The 5,639-nt window shown below is 38.8% G+C and overlaps 1 long non-coding RNA gene across 1 annotated transcript; it reads left to right on the top strand.

Moving 5' to 3' along the window:
• The first annotated feature begins 664 nt into the window (after positions 1 to 664).
• Positions 665 to 2,719, top strand: LOC135252023 (uncharacterized). The gene is made up of 3 exons (XR_010329263.1): positions 665 to 841; positions 1,510 to 1,557; positions 1,955 to 2,719. It is a non-coding gene; the product is annotated as an uncharacterized LOC135252023 (long non-coding RNA).
• Positions 2,720 to 5,639: the final 2,920 nt, after the last annotated feature.

Genomic DNA, 5,639 nt, shown 5'->3' on the forward strand with positions numbered 1-5,639 from the left:
AACCAGTGAAACCCATGGAATACATGGTGCAGAATTGTGCATCCATCTGATGTGCTATCTAAATAAACATGGCTACAATTCAAAATCAGATGTCAGTGGACCTGAAGGTGATCATTGCTAGTTTGAACTATGAATCAAAACTGTTTGTGTTCCTTTTCCTGTTTGAAACTTCTAACTGCTGTGTCTGTGCTGTTTTTTGGAGGGCATAGGATGGTAGGAGTCTAGAACACAACATAACCATAAGCTAATTATATATATATATATATTGGTTTTGTTTATTGAGACACAACCCATCCAGCTAATTAAGCACATACACAACTCCACTTGATTTAATGAGGTAGAATGAGGGATTGTGAAATAAATATATTTCTGTTTATATATACACATTTATGTATAAAATGGACACATGGACAGTGCTTTTCTTTTAACCCTTTGGCTTTAAAAGGAGATGCACATATCTAAAAAAAAAAAATCAGTGACTACATTTGTATCTGTTGCCACAAGTTAAGTGCTCGTTAATAGTCCACCTGAAAACAGACACTGATTGGTAGTTCCTCTCTAATTAGCTTGTACACCTGTGGTTGTGCTGAAGAGTCAGCTATGTAAGGGTGCCATCAGCACACAGCATATTTCACTGATGAAGGGAAAATGCAAAAAGGTTTGAAGCTTTTATCCTCATCTTATCTAAAAAGACTTCTTTAATGTAGTTGTGTTTAAAGATTGAGAGAGTATATTCTTCCCTGGAATTACACAATATAGTTTATATATAAATCAATATTGGATGTATGTAGGAGATTTGGGGGAGAATATTTATTAAAAAGAGATGATTGCTTGCTGCAAGGTAAATATTTACTATTTTTCTGGATCGAACAGAACCACATAAAATGGATACAATGGTAGAATGTTGGCTTTCAAAGGGCTATTTATTATTCCTGCCAAAAGCATAAACTGTATGACCAGTGAAATTCCCAAATCCATTTTGTAGTGAATGCCTACTGATGTCAGCTACATGCTCTTATTCTAAAAAGGTGCCATGCTTGCAGAGACCATTTCTATTTTGGTTTTTATACTTTAAAGTAAAACTGCATGTTTCTAGCAGTGTGTGTTAATATTTATCATTTCAAGAGGTGCCTGGCAAGTGCTTACATTTTCTGCTGAACTGACTGTTGAGGATGAGGAATATTTGAATGGCTGTTCTTAACTGTATCAAAATACACAATGTAGATGTTCCTTCCATGAATATCTCTAATACGCAAACACTGAGAGGGTTGAATAGACTCGTTCCATTTACTGCTCACCTGAGGCACCTTGAGCAGTTTAAGCTTGAGCATTTTCAGACTGCACGAGTGATCAGTTCTAAATTATTAGCTTGTCAGCATTAGGAATCTGTGCAGAGAAATCAAATGGTAAAGAGAAAGCTGTCAAGAGTAACAACTGCACAGAATTGAAAATTCATAATTTAAAAAAGGTTTTTTTCTTTTTTTTTTTATTTTATTTTTTTTTTAACAGCCACTTAAGGGCTGTGGAACAACGCTGTCTTCCCTCTGTTGACGTGACGTAAGTGCGTGTTTTGAAACTTGCACCGTTGCCAAGGCAGATTTTGAAGCCACTTCTGGGTGTTCCCGACAACACAGAAAGTTGTATTATCTCTGGGTCTCATGTAGTATGTGCATACAGTAGCGCAAACAGATTTAGTTTTTGTTTTTAAAATTATGAAAATCTCTCTTGCAAATGACAATTACAAATAAAGATGCTTCTACTTACAGATATTACTACTTGTAATGCATCCTAAGGTAATTCATTTGAAATATAATTAAGATTTATTTGTGTATGCCTGCTATTCACTCAATTCCCTCTGAACTGCAGCATTGCCTGTTGGTCCACCAGCTCCAAGACATTCATAAATCATTTCGCCCGGCACAGTCTCTCCATTGATGCTATCTCCCCCACATAGTTTTGCAGAGATTTATGAACTTAAAGAAGGCTCCTCGGTCAGACGTGTCCAGTTGGAGTTTGGCTGAAGATGAACAGGTCATGCATACCACGGTGGAAGTCTATCGTGTGCAAACACCTCTGTGCTTTACATTCCACTGTCCTGTGTGCGGAAAAACAAGAACTGCGTCCTGTGAGTGCACTGGCCTCTCTCCAGAGAGATAAAGATCAGGTCAAGCACAATCCAAAGTCCTCACACTATAAACTACTGATGTATAGCAGCATTCTTGCAGAGAAACAGCCAGAAGAACATCTATTGAGCTTTTTTTAATGGCTTTTATTGGCACCTTGAGGACTTATGAGAGAAAATACTGTACGTTTGTGCAGAAGGGACTGGTTGTACCACCTGAAAATATATAAATCAGCCTCTTAAGGGCGTATGTCTTTTGTGCTCAAAAAACCACTTAGATGCATTGTATGCTGTTTTGTGAAAACTATTTTACAGATTGTTTCCCCCCTTTTTTTAGTAATTTATCATTGATTTATGTAATTCTTTTACTTTGTCTTGTACTGGCCCAGAGAATATAAATTATGTCCGCAATGATTTATGTGCTCAAAATGCTTACTGTAGACCATATGGGCATAGGAAGTCTGACGTAACACAGAGAAAAACCTTTACCCATATATGGATTTCCGGATCAGATGAAAATTTCTCTACAGAGTACATGAATAGGAGTTTCATGTAACCGCCCCTGTCACAGTCTGTGATTCAAACTGGCTTTTAAAACTTGCCTGCTCACATTTGTCTTAAATGGCAATGGATCCACTGAGTTCTGATGCCACTTTACAACCAAAATAATTGTTTTGCTAACAGCAAGCTGCAGCTGCTGCAAATGTTATTTATATCACAGCTAGCAGGTTCTGTGGTGGCTGTTCAAGCTAGTCAGAGACATTTTAAGGAAGTACTTGAATAACTGAAGTAAATTATTAATGAGTACAGCAACAATAACAATAAAAGATATTCACAGTGATATATACAAATGTACACAATAAAAAATGTGTAATTTATTACACTATGCTGTTACCTGTTAATAAATATTACATTTATTAAAGGGTAACAGCTCATTTTTTTAATCCAGATCCAAAAGCATGAACCTGAAGGGAATGATGACATGACTTACGAGGCCCATTGTAGACAGTGTGCACTACAGAGTGTGGAAAAGAAATGAAGATAAAGACACCATACACTACAACATCCTCACAATCTATGCATTTCGACTCTGACATCATTACAAAAAGACACAGTCTATAGAGTACTGGATGTTTATTGGTATGCAAGTATAAAAGGAGCTGTAACATGAAAATAACTTTCAATATATGTCTCAACAATTTAAATGCACATTTCATTCTCATTCCCCTTCATGTGCTGGTATTTTGATTGCAGACTCTTTCCATGTCATATTGGCATCTTTTCCTTCCTCCATTTTGTCAAATTAATCCATATGGCCAGGTGCTGATAATGGGCGGCTGTGACAGGATTTAAAAACACTATCAGTGACATCATCATCTAGATTGTTGGAGATGGATTCCCAACAGATGGGATAGCGAGTGCTCAGAAACAGATAGCTTCATTCGCACCCCTGTCAGTATCAATTAATAATGTTGACAGCAAGGAAACACATGTAAATGAACTGGCGCTAGGCGGGGTGGCACTTGGCTAGCTGGCAAATTCACTTAGAAAGGTAACACAATCCTAACACACAAAACACAGGAGAATTGTATTCACAGGCTGCTGTTAAACTTAACACATAAGGTGTATGCCTTGAATTGCAGTGCACTTATCCTGCTTTCTTACAAATAATTATTTTACTTAATGATACCTATACGCATGGCAAAGCTGCGTGTTTTAATTCTAAAGTTTTACTTTGATCCGACGTAAGTCCAATTTAATAAATACATTTCAAACAGAGCAATGAGAGGAAAATAACAAGCTCCCACTTAAATGCTAAAAACCAACACTTGTATTTAAATATGAATCAAAATGAATGACAAATCTACTGAAGCCAGGCCAGTATTTTCAAAACCAGCACACCGCAGCTCTTCAGGACTGGATTCTGAGTTTCTCCCTATGCTCATTTGATAGTCAAAGCTAGGGCCATCAGTCACAAGGGCACATGATCTTTGACAGGGCTACTCAAATCGGGCCCCAAGGGCCAGTAGTACTGCTGATTTCCTTTAAAACCTGAGTGATTGATGTCACTGATTGACCACAGAATCACTCGCTCACCTGGGTGCCCCAGGTATGTCCAAATCACTTGGTGTCCCAGGTAGATCTAAATCAGTCCATGATTAGAGGGGGAGAATGAAAATTATCTGTACTACTGGCCTCTGGTGCCAAATTTGAGGATTTCTGCTCTTCACGGTTAATGTAAATCGCTGCTCTTGTCTTTGTGGAACAAAACTTTGTCTTTTCTCCTTCTTTCTTTATAGAAATGCAGCACATTGCACACACGGCTCTACTCTGCCATGTCGAATCACGCAGAGAGAGAGAGTGAATAAATCTTAGCCAAAGAGGAAGCAGGGCTTAGATGTGTCAATTATGGCTGCGTAGGAGCAGGTTCTCTCTTTTTTCCCCTCCATTCTGTCCTTGTCAATTATTTTTGATATGACATTGAGGAAAGGCCAGAGCCGGATGTTAAGGAGCTTTGCATGCTGATGTCGGGGGAAATCGGATTTACCAGGGGGAAAAAAAGTCATTCAAAAATTGCACTAATCTATGCGGTGCCATGGGGGTGGGTGTCAGATGGATGTGATCAGGAAGAAAGGAAGTGCAAATTGAGCCTTTTGCATCTATACATTATGTGTCCTCTGTCTATTTCAGTGTATCAGTTTTCTGGAGGAGTGAGAGCAGCTGATTATTTTTCTATTTTTTTCCAGTAAGTGTTTTCATAGCTTCATCTCCGAGGCTGATCTGGAAGACGTGGTGCAAGCACGTGCTATGGCTCTCGCAGAGCCCTCAATACTTAAACCCCACCAATGAGATGGTTTGGATAGGAAATGTAATATTTCATATGCCCATTGAACCACATGGATCTCAATTAAAGCGCAAATACTACCCCTTATAAAGCGGCTTCCCCCCTTGTTCTGATTTGCTCTGCGCATATTACCATTGTCAAGATGCACTATTCGGTTTCTCATATTCAAAGAGCCCAGCAGTCTAGGTCTTGTGTTCATGTGCCCAAACCTGCTCTGTTTGTGAAGTCTAAGTGTGAACATCGCAGCAGCACTAGACGCAGGTCGTTTAGCGGCGGTTGTTTAAACATTCCAACACTTATCAGAGCGAGAGCCATTTCAGCGCGCTCCATTACACATTTCCATATTGGAAGCTGTCTGAAGCCAAAGCCCCAGTTCTCCCAAAGGCCGGCCCAGCGCTATTTCACAGCCAAGCGCATTCAATGCATTTAAATAGCTCTGTAAATACATTAATTTGGGATATAAAAGGACACACGGGGAGTACTTGACTGAAAATCCCCTTTAATTTCTTTGTTTCACTTGCTGGTCTGGCACAGCATCAACTGGCTATAACAAATACACTGAACACAAATGTATTGTTATTATGTATTTTTGTAAATTCTATTTTACTTGTATGGATTGTGGTTGTGACTCTTGACTTGTCACTTGACTTTGTAGTTGTGCGAGAGCGCTAT

The sequence above is a fragment of the Anguilla rostrata genome, chromosome 3 (genome assembly GCF_018555375.3).
Source record: "Anguilla rostrata isolate EN2019 chromosome 3, ASM1855537v3, whole genome shotgun sequence".
NCBI lineage: Eukaryota > Metazoa > Chordata > Actinopteri > Anguilliformes > Anguillidae > Anguilla > Anguilla rostrata.